Source organism: Haemorhous mexicanus, chromosome 3, assembly GCF_027477595.1.
Source record: "Haemorhous mexicanus isolate bHaeMex1 chromosome 3, bHaeMex1.pri, whole genome shotgun sequence".
Taxonomy (NCBI): Eukaryota; Metazoa; Chordata; class Aves; order Passeriformes; family Fringillidae; genus Haemorhous; species Haemorhous mexicanus.
The window spans coordinates 115,074,291-115,095,415 of NC_082343.1; the positions used below are offsets into that span (position 1 = coordinate 115,074,291).

General features: G+C 47.6%; 1 protein-coding gene across 1 annotated transcript in view; it reads right to left on the reverse strand.

Moving 5' to 3' along the window:
- BLK (BLK proto-oncogene, Src family tyrosine kinase) overlaps positions 1 to 17,891 on the reverse strand; it is a 44,128-nt gene extending 26,237 nt beyond the window's left edge. Inside the window, exon 1 of the mRNA XM_059843104.1 lies at positions 17,433 to 17,891. The gene's annotated coding sequence lies outside the window, so the exon portion shown is untranslated. The remainder of the gene's footprint in view (positions 1 to 17,432) is intronic.
- Positions 17,892 to 21,125: the final 3,234 nt, after the last annotated feature.

The window sequence follows — 21,125 nt, forward strand, 5'->3', positions numbered from 1 at the left end:
ACGATGGGACAGCGAAGAGAGGAGTCGAAAGCCATCCTGTCTACAGTCCTCTGCTACCTTGGACCTTGAGAACCCCATGGTTTCTGTTCCCACATGACTCTGGTGTTTCACACTTTGCAAATGAGGTTCAAACAGACACTACAAGTCACCAGAAAAAGAGGCTCAAATGACTGCTTTGGACACGTCCCTTCTCCAACTCAGAGATCCCCACCTGATATCAAACATCCAGAGCTGGGTGATGCCGGAGGGATGAAGATGGATTTATCAACAGCCCCGTGCTGAGCTGTTCAGCTGCACCAGGGCCTCAGGAGGGTCACACAGTCCCTGGCCCTAGAAGGAGTCACCTCAGGCAGCTCAGGGCTTTCTGCAGCTCCTGTCCCTCCCACGCAGCAGGGGCAGCACGCGGATGTGGCCGCGCTGTGCACGGAACCAGTCCTGCTGTTCCTCTTGTTTCAGCAGCTCAGGCTCACACTTGCTTTGTCCAGGAAGCCACAGGACCTCTCTGGCCCTTTGGAATGCTGCAAGAAGTTTAGGAATGTGGTGCAGCCTGCATCCGTCCTGCCTGTAAAATGTGGGCTGAGGGCCTGTCTCATCCATCTGCAGTACTCTGGTACTTTTTGATGTGCTCTGGGTCCTCCCAAGGTGTGGCTCTCCCAGAAATCATGGATTAGGTTTCCCTATACCCTGTGGATGTCTCAGACCTCCTGGACACCCTAAGGATCACTAGACACAAATTAATCAATTTTTTTCCATGGATCATCATCTGGTCTGCATTAAGGTTTCCAAACTTGGGCTTGAGGACCAACTTTGACTTTCATCCTAGAAATGTAATTTCAGCTCCAGTCTGGAATTCAAGTATAATGATGGGTCTGGGTAGCCAAAATGGCCAAACTCTTCTTGGAGCCTCAAAAATGAAGGAGCAGATGAAGCCAGCATTGCTGAAGTGCAACATCCAGTGCCAAAGTCTGCCTTGAACCAAAGGCCTTGGAAGGTGTGGTCTACATGCCCAAAACCCCCCAAAATTAAACCCTAAACACTCTTAGCTGTGCAGAGACACATTGACTCCTACTCCTGCTAAAATACCTCGAGGTCTGCAGTGATCATGGAGGATCAGGGACCTCAGGTCCAGGGACACCCCCCAAATGTCAGTCTGGTACTGTCTTTTAGTAGTCAGATTCCAACCAGTGTGCTCAGAAAAGCTCCCAGCCAAAATATTCCAGTAAAAGCAACTTTTTTTTTTTTTTTTTTTTTTTTTTTTTAGCTTTCTAGCACAGATCTAATATTTCAAAATCTGGGACTCTAAAATGAGGTTTCTGATGGAGACACCACAATATTTTAAGTGTTGGTTTTTTCATTTTTTTTTTAAATGTCTTCACCCTTCTGCTTTATTTTTATTATTACTGATAAGGTGTGCAAAATAGAAGGAACTGGTGAAATATTTCAGGAGAGGGTGATACACATTTTCCCCCCCACCCAAAACTTTTTAATCTCTGAGATTTCCTTTGACCTGGGTCTACAGATGGCCCATCCATCTGTCCCCAGGCCTCAGCGCTGCTCCAGGCACTGACAGCACAGTTGGAGGGGAAGTTTCACCTATTAAATCAACCAGAGCAGTTCCTGCAGCAATTTCATTTTCATTTGGCAGCCTCCAGGTTGTACCCAGAGCTTGCTCTGCTTAGCAAATCTGGTGGTGCAATGGTACATGATTTATTAGGGGAACTTTTCCTGCTCTTCCCCTCACAACTTTGTGACAGGATTTCAGATTCTAGATCATGGGGTTTTTTGCCATGAGAGTGGCTGAAATTTTCTTTTTTTTTCTTTTTTTTTTCTTCCAGCAGCAGGGAAGAGCAAGGTATCATTTAAAGTCAAGGCTGGACGATGGATAAGTTTCAGCTATCACTCATTACCAGCTGTGAAAGACAGAAAATCCACCAGCAAGTTTGGCATTGATTTGTTGTCCTTGTTATGGTCTCACTGGAAAATCCTGGGATCTCTGATATACTGTGCTCCCAAATGAGAGATAATTCATTCAACTGCCATATTTTTGGCAGATTTAGGGAATGTGAGATGCAGCACGAGTCACCAATTTGCTTTGACTGCCGTGTCACAAGGATGATCTGGGAGGATTGACAGATCATCTACAGGATCATGGATGCTGCTTTTGGGGTTTTCAGTTGCTCTCAATGCGTGATGGCAACGAAAGATATTTTGGCCATCAAATATATCCTCCCACACACATCCTCCCTCTCCCCTTCCGCTCTGTGTCAGGCAATGCAATTTGTCCAATCGTAAGTACACCAGGTACTCACATAGTTAATGGAATATAGAACAAACAACTAAATAAATAAATAAATAAATTATTATTATTATTATTTTATTACGTTTACGATGATTTGGGGGCATGCAAAAGGGTATAAAATGCTGTTGGAGATTGGACCCTCTGGACCAAGTATCTTCCAAGAGGGAAAGGGAGCTTCTGGATGGGTCTTCACCCTGGCAGGGACACCTGCAGGACATCCAGCCCAAAGATGGGCAACTTTTGGGTGGGTGAGTAATAGCTCTCAGTTCTGGTCAGGTACAGAGATAAACCCTAAAGTAGCTCCATGTGAATTCTGCAGGGCCAAAGATCTGTACATTTCTAGCTGAACTCGCTTACATTGTAATGCTTTAGTCATAGACCAAATCTGAGAATAAGTGGAGTGAGCCACACTTAGATTTCTTTGAGCAGTTTAGAAAGCAAGGAGGTCTCATGGTTCAACAGAAGAAACTACCTGGTGACACTACAACCACTGCAATAGATGATGGAGCTGTTATGTAGATATTCATTGGCAATATTTATTGTATTGTCTATAAATCCAATCATAACCATCTACACCATCACCGTGTCCTACTTCTCCCATGGGCCAAGAATCTTCTTTTAATTACTCTGGTACCCAGTAGTGGCACTGGTGGGGCAGAATGGGAAAGGCCTGGAGGAACATCAACCTCAGCAAGTCCAACCAGGGGCTTGGGGCCATCCCAGCTTCTCTGTCAGGGTTTGAGAGGAGTGGGGACCACAACTTAACCTGTGTACCCCAATGGGGACTTTGCAGCCCTTTCTGCACCCTGCTGAGACTGGAAACACCTCTCTGCAGCCTTGCACAGGCTCAGCTTTGTCTCCATGCACGTGTCAGAGACACAGCCATGCAAAAGCAGCTCAGAGAGGGGAACAACACAGCCCATCTCGAGTCAAGCCTCCCACAAAGGTCACTTGCTCCCACAAACACACAGAAGGGGTGTGAACAGCTCTGGGGATGCACAGTCCCTACAAAATCGACCAGCCCCACTCTCCCTGTTGCCTCTGACACCTTTGGCAGCCAACGCCACCATCCTTTGGGCCAGGAGGTGTTTTACAAATCCCAAAATGGTCCTGCAGACAAATGTTGCTGGATACAGCAAGCTGCTGGTTCCCATTTCACAGCTGGTGGAACCCTCGATTGGTAAAAAGTAATTTTATTTTCAAAAATAAAAGCGGCTGAGTTGAGTGAGTGTCATAACAATGTGTTTCGCTTCTGATTAATGCTTTTAAAAATTATCTTAACAAGAAAAAACAAATGAGAAAAGCCACTTAGAGTAGTTCTCCCACCCTGTTTTTACTTTTTTTCCCAGTGGAAAGGAGTGCTTGGGAGAGTATAATAACTAAGGAAATCACAGAAATTTCCTTTTGTGAATTTAAAGTATTTCTCATCTAAAAATGTTGTTTTTATTTAATAACTAAGAGGGGGAAACTTTTTTTCTTCAAGCTTCTAAAACAAGTTCTTTTTGAAGTGACCAAAAATCAAAGCAGAACAAGCAGAACAAAAAGTTTTAAGGCAACACAAAGTTTTTTCCATATTCTTTTCATCAGAGAATGGAGTGATAGGACAAGGTGTAATGGGTTTAAACTGAAGGAGGGGAAATTTAGGCCTGATATATGGAAGAAATTCTTCCCTGTGAGGGTGGGGAGGGCCTGGCACTGGGTACCTAGAGAAGCTGTGTCTGTCCCATCCCTGGAAATGTCCAAGGCCAGGCTGGACAGGGCTTGGATCAATCTGGAAGAGTGGAAGGTGTCCCTGACAGTGGCAGAGGGAGGAATGGGATGGTCTTTAATGTCCCTTCCCACCCAGACTATTCCAGGATTTTATGATTCTATATGCATAAAAACATTTAGCAAAAAACAGCTTCAGAAACAGAACGATGGAATTTTTGGAGTGATCCTGTGCAGGACCAGGAGCTGGACTTGATGGTCCTTACAGGCCCCTTACAACTCAGGATGTTCTACAATTTTATGAGTCCAGCTTAGCTGCTGCTAGGTCATGAGTAAAGAATAGTAGATGTTCCTGGAAGAGCCAAGCTGAAGAAGCCAACAGACACCAGGACAATGAGCTCTGTGGTGCAGCCAGCCCTGAATTTGTGGGACAGACGTGCCGGTCAGAGGAACACTGGCTGTAGGAGCAGAACCTCTGAAACTGGGGCTCATGTGGGTGCCCACGTTGAGGAATGGTAGAATGCAATTTTAGCAGCCTTCACAGGGGTAGTTGAGGTGGCATTTTGGCTACAGAATGAGGTGGGTGCAGGTTCAAGCATTTCTGCAGGAATGAGTCAAAGGGAGCTCTTTGAAGATCATAGAATCACACAATATCCTAAGTTGGAAGGAAGCCACAAGGATCATCGATCCAGCTCCTGGCCCTACCCAAGACATCCCAACAATCCCACCTTGTGCATCCCTGGGAGCATTGTCCAAACACTCCTGGAGCTCTGGCAGCCTTGGGACTCTGGCCATTCCCTGGGGAGCTGTTCAGTGCCTGACCACCCTCTGGGGGAAGAACTTTCCTTAATATCCAACCAAAACTTCCCTGAACTCACCTTCACACCATTGCCTCAGGCTCTGTCATTTCAAATCTTTGCCCATCTCATTTTCACAGTGAGCAGCCCCTGCACCACCTACTGCCATTTGCTGCTTTCCTCCACCAGGGCAGAAGAGATCTAAAGTAATTTCTGATGAGAATCCAGCACCTTCTGCAAGAGGGATGTGGAGGACACTGACAGGCAGCCTTGGGATTGCATGGGCCAGTGTAGGAAAGGAAACAAGACCAAATTGAACAGAAAAGCAGAAGTCTTGGCTCACCAATTGCCTCAACCCTATGAAACTGCCATGGAAAAAGAGGTTAATACCCAAGTAAGCCAATAGAGTTTCACTCTGAGGGCAGCTCCAAAAAAAAACCCCTAAGCCTACTGAAATCACAAAATGAGCTCTCTTTCCATCCAGATTCTGTGGTGGGTGCAACAAAGTGTTTTAACAGTTCAGCAAGATCAGATATTTTAATTCATTTTAAGACTTATGAATGTCTATTTTTTTAAGAACATATTTTAAAAAGGAAATGGATTCAAAAACCCTAAAAAAATTTCTTTGAAAATTCAGATCTAGCCTATTATGAAGGGTTTTAAATGCTGGATTTCTCTTTGCAAGTACTTCCCTCTCCTGAAAGAATTGCTGAAATCAATTCACTTCAGATGCAATAATTTAAGTATTCCAGATTTGCATTTTTGCATCAGCAAGGAGCAAAAAAGTTCAGTAAAAAATTTCCTCCAGTTCTCAGTGCTTTCAATTCTCTTTCCCCTCAATAAAATAGCTCTTCAGAACATTTCCTGACCTGGCACCCTCAGATTGCTTTGTAAGACACAAAATTGAAGAATTACTGAAGATCGTGATGGATCAGCTCCTTAAATAAGAAGAAAGATTTGCTACTGAAGCAGTTTTTGTCATGACAATTTTCTACTTCTGCTGGGTTTCGGTCAAGTCCTTTTTAGCTCATGCTTTGAAGTAATTTGCAGCTTTGTTGCTAAGAGGAGGTAAGAAGACAACTCTGAACCAATGTGCTGTGCTATAAAGAGCACTGAAACCATGAGCAAGGTCTTTCTCAGAGGCAGAAGGTGGAGGCTACAGCCATCCTCTGTGACATGGTGGCCATAATCTGGCTGGCCCATCCCTGGAAGTGTTCAAGGCCAGGGTGGATGGGTCTTGGAGCAGCCTGGGGTAGTAGAAGGTGTCCCTTCCCATGGCTTAATGGTCCCTCCTAATCCAAAAAAGACCATTCTGTGATTCCATGATTCCAGCACTGCAGGAAGTCCCTGTGAAGAGCAAGGAGAGCCCAGAGCAAGAAGCATCCTGGTTCTTGCTGGGGAGTGAAGCAGATGTGCGGTTTCCATGTTGCATCCTCACTGGAGAACTGGCAGTGTTCAGACCCCATTCCAGTCCTGATCTTCGATGGATACTGGGTTTTATTTGCGCAGTGAGGACTCTGTCAAACACTCTGGTCCGTGCCAAAGGTCCTTGAAGGGAAGGTGAAGAACCCCCAGGAGCAGCCGGGCTCTCCCGCTGAGGCGAGGTGCTGATGTTGGGGCTGATCCATCTTAAAATCTCACACACCCAAAGAACCCCAAAGCAGCTGTAGCTGCCTTCTTCTCTTGGCCCCATCCTCCTCCTTCCCCACTCTAGTGCATCCCATCTCCCTGGCTTGAACTCTGTCTAGGCCCCAGGCTTGAGCACAGCCAGTGTGGCCAAATTGCCTTGGAAATATCTGTTCCCTGACAGCCCAGGGCAGATGAATAAATCCAGGAGCTTTGTGGTCCTGTGATTTATCCCTAAGTGAGGGGTACACATTTCAGGAAAGAGACTGAAGCCTACTGGCTTATTTTTAGGGTCTCCTGCTACAATCCAAGCCAGCTTTCCATTTCTATTACAATTTATATCTGCCCTAAATCTACCATTTTTCTTAGGCCATGATTTGCAGGTGAAGCTGGCCCAATCAAGTGAAACAAGCAGAAAATCCATCTGTTCCAGGCCTTTCTGAAGAGCTGGGACAATCTCTGGGAGAAGGCTCTGTGAGGCTGGGGGGCTGTGGGAGCGCACAGATTTCCAAAACCTTGAGTTTAAGCAGATGCAGAAAGTCTTTTGACAGGGAATTAAAAATAATAAAGAGAAGAAGATAATAAAAGCTTCTTGCTCATTCCAGAAGAAGAAAACAGCCTCCTGTTGCCAGAATGGTCATTCCCTAATCAAAACATCTGTCTGGAGGAAAAATGGCTGCTTACATTGAGCTTTGCATCCCGCTGGAAGCCAACGGATGCTCGGCTGGGCTGCAGGAGGCTGCGGGCCAGGAAACTGAGCCAGGGATCAGGGTCTTGGAGAGGGGAAAAGCAGGAGGGCAGACTGCTTATCCCACCTCCCTTCATGCTTCCCTCATGAGCTCAGCCCAGGCAGCAAGGTGGGATGTCTGCTGGGAATGGCTCTGCAGGACTCAGGGGCAGTGGGATGCACTGGAGTGGGCAAGGAGGAGGGTGGGTCCGGGAGAATGAGGCTCATCCCTCTGGGTACCTGCAGCTGCTCTGGGGTTCTTCAGGAGGGACAGGTTTTATATGACAAAACTGCACTGCTCAACAGCACTTCCTGCAGAGCCTGGAATTTAAACCCAAATTTCAACTCAAACCTCTCTCTGCCCAGTGTTGGCGTGGGCCAAATTGTGGATGGGTCCTGGGTAACCAGGGGCACAGAAGGGAGAAATCCCCTCTGCAGGCCACCCTTATCTGACATCCAAACCCTATGGAAGTGGGCACAAGCCATGTTCCCTTGGCCAGAATCCCTGATGCTCCGTTCCATAGCACGTGGAGGACACATCACAGGAATCTGTAGGGATGTAGTTCCTGGCCTCCCAGCCCTGAGAACATGAGGAGGTGGATGGGCTCCACACCTTTGTGTGTGGCCACCCAAACTTCTGCCCTGGGAAAGGCTCTTCCTGGAGGCCCTACATCCCAGAGGATGACTTTTCCTAGGAAGAGGAAACATTTTATAGGACCAGGAGGAGAAATGAACCTGGTGGCAGGCTGGTGGTCAGGAATTCTGTTCCTTGGACCGTTTCAGAGGGAATGATGCTTCCTCCTACCACACTCAGCTGAGGCAAAGGGCTATAGGGAAGGATGTTCATCTCCATGAGATGAACATCTAATTCCCCACCTGAACACCTCCAGCTGCATGTGAGGAATAGCAATGGGATGCCAGAGCACTTCCCTACTCATCACAGCTGTGTCCAGCTCCTGTCAGCCTTCCCCACACATAAATCCTCTCTTCCCCTCCAGGCCCTGGGAGAATGGTGGGGGATGGGAGAGCCAGGATGTGCACACCTGGCACTTCTTTGTCCTCCCCTCTTTTGCAGCAGACAGGGGGAACAACATCCCTGCCAACCATCCCTAGGTGCCAGATCCAGCAGGAGCTGGGAAGTGCCTCCATCATCTCTTGAACCCCCAGATTGTGGGGAGAGGAAATAAGGCAAGGAGGGACAGGAGGGTGATGAAGACAGAGAAAAACCTGCTGTGCCTCTCCCCACCCTCAGGGGAACGTGGATGGGGGTGGGATGTTCCTGACTTGCCTGCTTCCCACGCTGCTGCTCCTGGGGACACGATCTGAGGACGCGCGAGCCGCTGGTCGGACCCATGACAGATGCTCCATGGGGCTGAAGGCCCTTCCCAAATTTTTCTTTCCGAGGCCTCTGGCTTCCACCACATCCACACCATCCATGAGACCAACAGCTTTACACCCCCAGACGGCAGGAGCAGCCTGGTTTTGCAAATGCTTTTAATGGGATTTCTTTTTTTAATCAGGTCTTTGTGTCAGAACTGACTCTTTTCTCCCCCCCTAAGGATTCTTTGCTCTATTTTGCTTATAAAAATGATCACCTGGGAGGGGGTGGGAGTTGCACTTCCCAGACAACCTGGCCAATGAAAATAACAATGAGGGAGGCAAGAAACACAAAGAGAGCCCAGACACAAACCCCAGCAAATGCCACAGGCTATTAACAGCTGTCGTTAAAAGCAGTGAAAATGACTGTGAATGGATTGTACTTCCACTATGCAAACCACCAAATTTTAGGAAACAGCCCAACAAACTGGCTTTGCAATGATCTTTCCTTTCTGTCACTAAAAAAAGACCTTTTACTGATGAAACACATCTTGTTCCAGCCAGCTCCATCCCTCTATGAACCTACTCGACCATAGCAGCGTGGTCTAACGAATTAAGACCTGGTCAGGGACTTGTGGGTGACTCTGAGGAAGTGACTTTCTCACTTTGCCTCAGCATGTTCAATTGAGAGACTGAAACTCTGTCCTGGGAGAGAAATGTTGTATAAGAAGCCGGATTTGTTTCTACAGAGGCTTCCCATGGTGGATGTGAAATGTTGGCTCATCTGTGGTGTTGTCAGTGTATTTTTTTAAGTTGTTGCAAACACAAGGCCCCCCAAAACCACCATGTACACCTCTGTGGGTAATTGCATGGCGTCATCTTTGCGTTGTAAGAGGCAGCAGGGAGGAAAATGACACTTGGTCTCAGCCAGCTGGAGGCTGGGATGACCTCACATCGTTTGCACTTCAGCTGCCCCCACTGAGCAGGACAAACACGAGCCAACATCTGCCGGGAGTGATGCACAAGCTAAAGGTCACCCCACGCTGGTGATGTTGTTTACAGGAGCAAAAGCTTCACGGGGCAGATCTGAGCTGAGGTCATGGCAGAAGACCTTTACCAGCCACAGGACACAAGGACAACAAGAGGGTGGCTGAGGACACCATGATGTGTGAGGTGAGGGCAGCTGTTCCAGGGTGCACGTGGCTGGTGCCCCCTCTGGAAACATGGGATGGGAATCAGCCTTGGCTGTGCAGCTGTGCTCCTGACAAAGGAAGACAACCCCATGGAGGGCTGCAAGGATGTCTGGGCCACACACAGGGGTCTGCAGGTCCTCGGGGGTCACACTGGGTCCATCACCCCGGAGGGTCAGCATAGAATCTCAGAATCCCTAAATCCCAGAATCCCAGAACAGTTTGGGATTGGAAGGGGCCTCTGGAGATCACCAGTCCATCCTTCTTGCTAAGGTAGGATCACCTATAACAGGTGACACAGGAACACGACCAGGTGGGTTTGGAATGCACCCAAAGAAGAAATTCCACTCCCTCCCTGGTCAGCTGTTTCAGTGCTCTGATACCCTCCACATCAAGAATTGCTTCATCATGGTTGAGGTGGAACTTCTTGTGGTTTATTTTATGTCCATTTCTGCTCATCCTCCAGCTGGGCACCACTGAAAAGAGCCCGGCAGCATCCTCTGACAGGCTCCAAGCCTGGGTGGCACTGGAGACAACCAGGACAGACACCCAGCCCAGCAGGCCTCAGCCAGGTGTGCCTGCTCTGAGAGACAAAGAAATGAGGAAGCCCTTGCAGATTTGCCAAACTTCCCCCTTGCCAATTCCCATTTTCCCTTCCCAGTTCTCTTCCAGCTAAGGACAGGGGATGGAGGTGGAGCTCCCCAGGTTTGGGGCTGGGGAAGAAAAAAGCAGTGTCAGGTTAGGGGGAGTGCTCTGAGCTTTAGGACAGGCCCTCAGCCTTTGATGGGTGACCTCTCTTTGCTAAATGAGCTTCACTTCCTATCCCTCTGAAAAGGGAAGTTGCTCTTTTAGAAAGCTGCTGTCGTCCACCGCTGAGGTGGGAAGGAGGAGCTACCACGAGGTGCAGCAAAGGCTGAGCACCGCTGTAGTGTCTGCCAAGTCATCCTGGGAGCAGGGTGACAGCGTGGCAGCTCCAGACAGAAACCTGCTTCTGCTCTGACACACATTCCCACTGCTGACAGCAGGGAAACCCAGCAGCTGCAGCCGCCTGCTGCACAGGCTCTCCCAGTGATGGCCGCAGTTCAAGCAGCTCAAAAGCAAGAATGAACAATAAAAAGGATTGGATGTGCTGTGGTTTGCCCTACTGCATCCCAGGGAGGTCTTTCTGGTATCTAAGGTATCCTGTGTGTCACCTGGAGCACATCCCTTCAGCTTGGGGCCTCCTCTGTTTCTTCCAGCCTGGGATCTCATAGCCACGAGATGGAGCTTCTGGAATCCAGAAACCCAGACAATTTGCTTCCTCAGCCCAGGGACGTCCTCTGAAAGCAGCTGGAGGGGGAGCCCTGAGAAAGCTTGTGGAAAAGGGCACTAAATAGGGAAAAAGTCTCACATTTGCAGCTCCCAGTCACTCCAGATGTGCCCATCTGTCCCTGTTCCCTTGACCTGAAAGCACAGGCTGTGATCTCACCCAGCCAAGCCGGGTCTTTCTGGTGGTGGCTTCCACCCTGTTTTCATATGTCAGCTCCCAGATGTTCTCCAGTGTCTCTGCAGGCCCTGACACGAGTGTGAAATGATGGAATTGTAGAATCACAAATAGTTTGGGTTGGAAGGGACCTCAGAGATCATCCAGTGCCACCCCCTGCCATGGGCAAGGACACCTTCCACCATCCCAGCTTGCTCCAAGCCCTGTCCAACCTGGCCTTGGGCACTTCCAGGGATCCAGGGGCAGCCACAGCTTCTCTGGGCACCCTGTGCCAGGGCCTCCCCACCCTCACAGGGAAGGATTTCTCCCAAATATCCAATCTAAACCTACTCTCTGTCAGTTTGAAGCCATTCCTGGGAAAGCCTTCCTGCAGATGACCCCACAGCCCACCAGGATGACCCCACAGCCAGACTTTGCAATGGTGGCCCCTGCACGGCCTCCTTGTGCAGCAGTGCCCATCCCCTGGCATTTTATCCATTCCACACTGAACCAATGGCATTCTTGTTGGGATTTCTGCTGCAGAAGCATCTCCAGCTTTGAACTGAGCCCACTGAGAGGATGGAGGTAGCTCTGCTTTCCCAGCTGGCCGCCAGGACTGCTTCCCCATTCTGCTGCTGCAAAAGCTGGGTAGCTCATTTCCTTTAGACTTTGTTTCCATGGCCTGGCCAAGCTTTTCTCTTCCCTTTTAGGAATGAGTAGTCTCCTTTACCATCAGAACCTCCCTGTTCCCACTCCTCCAGCAGATGAAAAGCTTATTTACAGTGTCCTGCTGCTCTTGGAAGACACTGATGTGTTGCAACCAACCCACCAGACTCCATTTTGAGAGTTCATTTTCGCAGCTCTCCCAGGACTTTTTGAAGGCTGAGGCAGCATCTCAGCTACTAAAACAGGCAATATTGGGGGTCCTCACCCTCCTAAAAATTTGGTGGCTGCATCCAAACCCCTGGTGATCCCCATTCTACAGGAGCTGTGCTGGCTCCTGGATTATATTTATCCCTGTATGTTTATTATGTTTATTTAAAGTCTACCCTGATTTCACTGGCTCTCCTGTTGGATCTCTACTTTGCAAGAGACAGGCAATCCCTTTTTCCCCGTTTTGAAGGAAAACAGGATTTTTCCTGATCCCATCCCTGTGTTTTGGGTAACACCTAGACACAGGCACCAGGTACCCTTCACCATCCCGAGTGCAGGGTGAAGATGGGCTCCCTCTTGTTTCACTGCCATTATTTATTATTAAATCCCATTGGTTTTGCAGGGATATCTCCGGGGTCTCGGATGAAAATTCTGGTTTTGCTTGACGGTAACTGGGACATGTTCTGCTAGTAATTGCCATGAAGAGATTTTGTCTGGATCCCGTGAGGAAAAGCCTTTCTGAACAGAGAAAGGGACTCCTGCCCAGACCAGTCCTCCCTGCCAAGCTTGTCCTACACTCACAACATGACTATTCTTGACTCCTTGCAGCAGCCAAGACCTTGTCTCAATATTATTTCCTTTCTGATGCTCATAAAGAAAGAAGGAACCCATTACTTTTTAATCCCTTACCCAAAATTAGAAGATTAACTCGATTTTCAGAATTAATATAATATTAAAACGTCTTTATGATGCTTGGAGACAGAAATGTGACAGAACAAAGCCAAACCTCACAACCAGATTTTTTACAGAAAGTCATTATTTACGGCACTGAATTGATGGGGCTGATCCACTCTCAGGTTACCTGACATTTGATCTGGCCTGAATTTATTTCCTCAGAGCTGGAAGAAATCTTATTTCCTAAAGTTTCTTGCTTTGCCAGTGCCCATCCTCAGCCTGGCACCGGCAGCACTGAACTAAAACAACCAGGATTTCTTCTCACCTGGTTAGGACCAGTCTTGTACAGAGTCCCACATTCATAATTCCCTTCCACTCACAGTTATTATTCCTTGGCAGACCACTCAGTGACTTTTAGAATGCTTTTTCCAACTTTTTCGCCACAACTTTCAGGGGAAAAAAAGCATTCCATGGGAAATCACCACCTCTCAAAAGGTTCTGTCACAAAACACCACGAATATTGGCACCTTTCACTGGAAAAAAAGAATAATAATTGTGCAAGTCTGCTGCATTAATGTCTCAAGCAGCTGTGCTCTTCTTCCTCTGCTTCTAAAATGGTCAAGGCCAAACATGCAAGAGACAGCCAGGAAAAAAAGTAGAGATAAAAGTCAGTTTAAAGCTTTTCTATCAATTTCTCTGCCTGCTTAGATTGGCATCACTTCTCCCTCTTTCCATCGTGCGTTACAGGTGATGCCTTGATTTTTCCACAGGTCGAATTTAACCTCTATTCAAAGCCCACTTCTCAATCATCATCCTCCCACAGACACATTTTGAGAGGTTCTGCCCCAAATTTCATGGTCCCAAGTTGTTCACATAACCCTGGATGCCACCAAGGCTCGGGTGTTGGGCAAGGAGCTGTCTGGGCTGAAAGAAGTCTGGCAGTTCCTCTGCACCAGGCATTTTGTTACGGTTTTTCTTTCCCACCCCAGGTTTCATGGAGAAGAGAGACCTTCCATAAATGAGGAAACACAATCCTGTAGTAAATTGGGACCATGGGGACCTGGGCATGGGGCCTAGCACCTCTTTTCCCTCTTGGCTGTAAGGTCCCTTTATCAAGTGACAAAGAGTTTTTCACCCAACCTTCATCCACCCAAATCATTCCTGATTCTGCCATCACCAAGGCAGAGCAGACATCATGGACACTGAGTAGTTTTTCATTTTTCTCCACTCGTTAAGTAGCAAAGAATTCGTTTGTGAGCCATGTCTTTATTATTTCTGCTGGGTCTCCTACGTGCCTGACACACCAGGACCCCAGGGGTGCTGCTCGCTGCTTTTTGATCAGCAACACATTCCACGGCTTCCAGAGGAGCAGAAATCGTCAGTGAGATTGGGTCAAATTTGGAAAACCATTTTACAAGTATGTAAGTAAATAAATAAAGAGAGGGAAATGCACGGGGATGATTTTAAAAAGCACATTTCAGTTCAGAAGCCACGTGTATTCCACAGGGTGGCAGAAATGTAGGACTGGCACCACGAAGGTCAATAATCTCAGAAAACTCCTAATTTGTACTTCAAAACTTTCAGTGATGGAAATTCCCACTGCTTCCTACCAGTCTATCCCAGCCCTCTAATTCCCATAGCCTTAAAATGACTTCCTAACAACCACCACTAATTTCCTTCACTGAAAGACTCACGACTGCCTGTCCTGCCCATGGTGGATGTCCCACCCCTGGAAGTGTCCAAGGCCAGGTAGGACATGGCTTGGAAAAGCCTGGGATGGTAGAAGGTGTTCCTGCCCATGACAGGGAGTTGGAATGAGCTGACCCTTAAGGTTCCTTTCCAACACAAACCATTCCATGATTCCATGGTGGACTCCCTCTTTGCTGTGTCTCCAGCAAATGAAGCAGCATCATTTCTTGCAGTAATTCCACACAGTTCACACTTCCCACACCTTTGCTCAACTGTGTCCCTCTCCTTCAGGCATTTATCACTGGCTTTTGGAAGCTTGAATAGGCAAGGTCACCACATTTTTGAAATTAAAACTGACCAGCATTAACAAAGACAAAATTGCTCTGTAAAACCACAGGAACATTGTTCTCCTGCTCAGCTGCAACTTCTTCTTGGAAAAAATTATAATTGAAACCCATTTTTTTACTTCAACACAGAGAGCAGCTGTGGTTTGAGCTTGGTTTTTGGTGGTGGGGGAAATATTTTTGGCTGGATATTGTGATGGATTTAAACCTGGTATGGAAAACAGACTGACCCGTGAGAAGCAAATATCTTGTCCAGCATGAAATATTGGAATTTTGGTTTACATTCCTATTTATGTTTAAGCAAGAACCGTGACCCTGCACAGCCTGTTTTGTGATGTCCAGCGGTGCAACTGCTCCTTCCATAATCAGCATCAGGACCCTGGGGCTGTAATTTGTTTCCAAGACCTCTGCAAGGTCTTTTTTACCCCCCCAGCTACTTCTAATCTTGCAATGTGGAGTTAGCCTAATGAAAAAAGCTGGCTTGCACCACATGGAACTAAGAAATGGATGGAAACTTTGGGGCTGGTGAGGATTCCAGCAGGATTTAGCCCCAGGTGTCCTGAAAGATTTTTCTGTGTGTGATAGAACCCCTGCAGGAAATGATTGGCTACAGGGGAACTCACCCACATGGAGGCAATGCTTGGGTGCCTCCAGAGGCTCGTGAACCATGGAGGAGCAGTGAGGAAACTCCTTTTTTTAACACAGATGGGATGGAAAGAATGAGGGGAAGGAAGGACGGCAAATAATGATGAAGTAACAGCGTGCCCAGGAGATCCTACTCTGCTCAGCACATCCCTGTGATCCCTGTGAAATCCATCCATGTGACTCCCTCCTTTCCACACCTGCTTTAGATGACAAAAAACCTGGGCTGTTTCTGAAAGTATCCTCAAGGTCATTTTTGGATGCTGATATGCCCATCAATGTGCCACAGAGAATTAAAGGCTGAAATACGGGTCAGGAAGAAAGACACAAAGCAGAAATAAAGGAGCTGATATCTGTGTTTGAAAGGGACACACAGCCCCAATTATGAGGGAAAGGGATGCCCATCCTGGGATATTGTGGGTTTAGTTATGAGGAGCTGGTAGTACATCATCTAAGCTGAAGGCCTGGGGTATAACAGCATCCCAGAATACCCCACGCTGATTAAACCAAACACGGGAATTCATTGGAAAAGAAGATGAAGAATAATCAGCAGCACTTTTGCAAAATTCTTACATAAATATGCCTTGGGTGTTTTCTCCTCCACCAGAAAAATTCATGGTTGGACTTTGCAATCCTCAAGGGCAGGCAGCAATAGCCCTGTACTGGCAGAACAAAACAAGAATGGGCCAGAAGGGTTTTTTCACTGACTTTTGGGTACCAATACAATAAAAAGGCTGCAGGAGGTCTGGGAGAAGAAAGCAGAATATGAACGAGAAACCACAAGCTCTGCAGCCCCCAAGTCTTCTGGTAAAAATGACTTAAACCTTGACAGAATGACTGACTGAGCATATTAATGAGGGTGCCTGGGCTGCCCTGCAGCTGTCCCTTTCTTATTCCTCATTTCCATCTGCCTTCTCCATCTCCAGCACATCCCCAAGCAGGGACCATGTGCATGTGCTCTGCATGCAGCAGGAAGCCTCACTGCTGGCAGTGTCCTGGTTTTGCACTGTTAAAGATTCATAATCAATTAAATATCAGAGCAGCCCATCATGAGAGGCAAGAAATAGCCCTAAATCATGAATGGGGTAACTAAAACACTTTGAAGAGCATTCAGTGGGGCATCATTGGCCACAAAGCCCTGAGGAAACACCTGAGGAGGTCTGAGATGCAAATACCTCACAACACAGCAAGTGCTATTCCCTCCCAAAATTGCCACAGCAAGCACAGATATCCTGAAATATCCATGCTTCAACTTAGAGCTCTGCAATTTTGAGCCTGACCTAAATTTTAATCAGGAATGGAAGTTATAGGCTTAGTGCAGATCCTGGGAAGTGACCAGGGTAGAAGCAGCCAGTCCACTCTTCCTATAGCTCTGCTGGATATTTCCAGCTTTGCCAGAAGCTTTGTCTACAACCAGCATAAACTTTACAGTGGTTTTACCATCTTCAGAGGAGGAGCTGGTGAAAACAAAATATTGCACCCAGTGAGACCATTTAAAACATCTGTGGGGTGCAAGAAAGGAAAAACTCTCAAAAATCCCAAATGTGCATCTCCCCAAGTGGGGAATTAAAGATTTGACCCTTCCCCACACAGTCTGCAGCACCCAAAGGTTGCTGTGTTGGAAGCTGAGTACCCAAATTGCCACCTCCCCTCAACTTCAGAACTGGGTCCCTAATTTCACCTTCTCCGGCCACTCTCATTTCCAGGAAATTCAGTTGGATGAAACTCATTCACTCCTGGCTGTCATCTACTTTCACTATTTTTAAGAGGATGAAGGTTGTCCTGTGCCTGAGAGAGAACCCACTGGGTGAGCGTCTGACTTGGAGCATCAGTCCCACCTCAGAGCATTCCCAGTTCCAGCACTGGAAGCTGCCAGAAGGAAAGACAGACACACCCCCTATCCTGGTCCACAGCAGCAGTTTGGCTCACTGGACATCCCACCCTAAAGGCTTTACTAATCACTGGTCCATAGATGGGCCAAATCTTTAAACACCCTAAGGGAATATGCCCAGTGGAGCAACAAACAACAAACAGGCAGCAGGAAGGAAGGAAGGAAAACTGCTGGAAAAATCATTTGCACTTACCTTGAGAGTCCTGTGTTCAGATTAAATCATACCCCACTTGATCTTAGCTGTCCACCAGAGTTGAAAACCCCCTTCCAGATCATCAGCCTGGGACCATCAGCTCCTTCTGTTGAGTTTCAATCCTTGGAGCACGCAGAAAGAGAAAACCCTAATTCTTCTTGTTGCCGTGTGTTGAGTTGCTGTTGGTGGTTTCCTGTTGCCAACAGCTGAATGACAAATGGAGCTGGTTTGTTACACTTAGAGCAGTGGAGGGCTGGCAATGTGACCACACTTCTCACACCCTACTAATATTAGAAGGGGGTCTACCTCAGAAGAGCCCACAAAGGCTGCTCAGGCTGTAAGAAGTCCAGTCCTGCTGCAAACAGGGCCCTGAACTGCCCTCATTCAGGCTGGGGTGATGTGAAAGCCAACCCCTGGAGCCTCAGGGTATAAAGCTGGTCTGAAAATGGGAGGAGAAATATGGGTCTGGGGTTGTGTAAATTGGCCCATTCACAGCTCAGAGCAGTCTGAGCCAATAGAAGGGGTGGGGTTATTTATTGCACTTGACTTTCAGAGAGCTTATCACCAGTCAGGTTCGAGTCTGAGAAGTTTCTTTTTTTGTAATCAGCTGTGTTACGGGGCTGTAACCTCATTCACTTTCCATTTGAGGTTCTGTTTCTGCTTCAGATCTCACCTAAAGAGACAGGTCATGTTCTTCCTCCTTTCTTCAACAAGTACAAGACAGCTGATGCCATTTAGGGTGCAGGGGGAAGAGCAAGGAGACAGCTGACTGCACATCCTGCTATCTCTCTATTGCTGGAGTGAGAGATTTTGTGAGATCTGCCTTCCCTCTGTTTTGTGCCATTAACTGTTCGTGGTACTGCACAAAGCTCTGCCTGTGGAGCTCCCGTGGGTGAGGCCCAGCTCAAATCTCACTGTTCTTGGGCATTTCAGTGCCTTCCATCCCCAAGAAGAGCACCAGAGAATCACAGAATGGTTTGGGTGGGAATTGAAAATAAAGATCATCATGTTTCACCATGTCATGGCCAGGGACAGCTTCCACAGTCCCAGGGTGCTCCAAGCCCTGTCCAGCCTGGCCTTGGACACTTCCAGGGATCCAGGGGCAGCCACAGCTGCTCTGGGCACCTGTGCCAGGGCCTCCCCAACCTCCCAGGGAACAATTCCTTCCCAATGTCCAATCCATCCCTGCCCTCTGGCAGTGGGAAGCCATTCCCTGTGTCCTGTTCCTCCATCCCTTGTCCCAAGTCCCTCTCCAGCTCTCCTGGAGCCCCTTTAGGCTCTGGAAGGGGCTCTGAGCTCTCCCTGGATCCTTCTCTTCTCCAGGTGAGCACCCCCAGCTCTCCCTGCCTAGCTCCAGAGCAGAGGGGCTCCAGCCCTTGGAGCAGCTCCATGGTCTCCTCTGGAATCACTCCAGCAGCTCCAGCCCATTCCTGTTTTTACCATGCAATGCTGTGAAGCTCCATCATCCCCATTTCCACCCTCACCCCCAGGGCTCCAGACCCACCAACTCATCTGAAGGCCAGGAAGCTGATGAGTGCCACCTCCTGATCCTGCTGGGTTCTGGATAAAGCCCCTGCCCGTTGAGACAAGGAGAAAGGAAAACCAGCCAGAACCCCATCAAACAGGACAACAGGGATCCTGTCTGAGACTGGCTGAGCAATGGGAGGTTTATCAGCTTTATTTGAGATGAGGGATGAAAATATTATTTACGAGGAGGTTGGATCTTCACTCTTGGTCCTGCAGTTTCAAGGATCAGCACTGGCTGATCACCACCTTCTTCTGATGGATTTCTGCAGGGGAAGTTGTCTGGAGGCAAATTCCAAAGTATGCATCTCTCTGGAATAGTGGACAGCAGGAGTGTTGCAAACATTTGATTTTATGGCTCATTCATCAGTCTGAACAAACAGCAAAGCAGAGGAATCTAACAAGCAAACACATTTCAAGTTCTGTTCACATTTTTAAGGTCCCCAAAATACTCAGTTTGATTTAGAAATAGAAAAAAATTTCAACAGCTGGGGTGAGAGAAAAAAAAAAAAGATAAAAATCCAATTATTGGTCTTTCATTTTATTGTTCTGGGTTAAGGAGATTGTCCAGATTCTGTTTGTCAAGCCACCAATTGCTGAAGTAGAACTGTGTTCCTTGACCATCAGTTCCAAATCCATGGAATTCCACCCAGCTCTTGCTGCAGGAGTGAGCAGGAAGTTATCCTGGGGTGACAAGGGAAGGAAGCTGCAGCTTGGACTCCACCCTTCATTCACCCCAACTTAAAGCAAGACTCTGAGATTGGCTTTTCTTACCTTTCCCTTCCTCCCAAAGCCTAGGATACAAGTCCAGGGCAATCACAGCATTTTTAAAGACCCCTCCAATCCTGTGGGTTCTGGTGATTAAGCCTTACTGGACAGGTAGGACTGAAAGAGGAATTTTTATTCATTAGCACTTCTGGAATTAATTTACAAGAAATATTTTGAGTGAAAGTAGAACTGAAATCCCTTTTTCCAGCAAAGAAGAGAGGTGGAAAAAAACATATATCAGTCATGAGGTTTTTCAATGCTTTTTATTTTTATGGATTGCTGCAATGAGTTGGGTTAGTAGATTTATCAATGGAAAGCCATTACAAATCAGTCAAAATCTTTGGAAAGAATCTTGCTTTTATTTGGAAATTATTTCTAGTTCTTCAGGTCTTGGGAAAATTTTTTTGACTTGAGGGAGAAATAATTCAGTAATACACACACTTACAAAGTTATTGATGGAATCACCAAATGGATTTACTTTTACCTTTGAAAAAAACCAAATGGGCTGAAAATTCCCACCATGATTCTGACAGGATTTCAGGCACAATTGTCCTTTGTTAGGTCTTTGGTATTTCACCCACCTGGGAGAAGCCCATGGAGAAAATGAAGTAGATACCCAGGGAAGGACCCTGATCCAGTGGGAAGTGTCCCTGCCCATGGCAAGGGACTGGAACTAGATGATCTTTAAGATCCCTTCCAACCCAAACCATTCAATGATTCCTTGAAGACTGACCCAGGCCAGTGCCAGGTCCCTCAGTGATCCATGGAGATGAGCAGCCAGGTGACCACACCTGACCTCTGCAGCCCCTGGGGACACCAGGGGACAGCATCACCTGGGGACCTGCTGCCCTCTGGAGGTGCTTCTGCCGTGTTTCCAGGTTGATTTGCTCCCAGGTGATCCTCCAGCCATGCCAGAGGACTTTCCTGGTACTAGTCCCTGTGGAGAACGTGGAGGCTGCTCCTGCCCAGGATGGGATGATGATGTTGGGAGCACCACAGCCTCCACTTCCCATCCTTGGAAAGTCAAGCCCCGGGGAACTGTAGGATCACAGAATGGTTTGGGTTGGAAGGGACCCTAAACACCATCTTGTTCCACCCCCTGCCATGGGCAGGGACACCTTCTGCCTTCCCAGGTTGCTCCAAACCTGTTCAACCTGGCCTTGGACACTTCCAGGGATCCAGGGGCAGCCACAGCTTCTCTGGGTAACCTCTGCCAGGGTCTCCCCACCCTCAATATCTTCCCAATATCTTATCTAAATACACTCTCTTCCAGTTTGAGCCCTTTGCCCTTTGTCCTGTTACTCCATGTTCTTGTCCCAGCTTCCCTGTATGTTCTCTAAAGGTACTTCAAAAACTTTTTTTTACAGGGACTTTTCTTCAGGGGAAAAGTATTTATTTGAG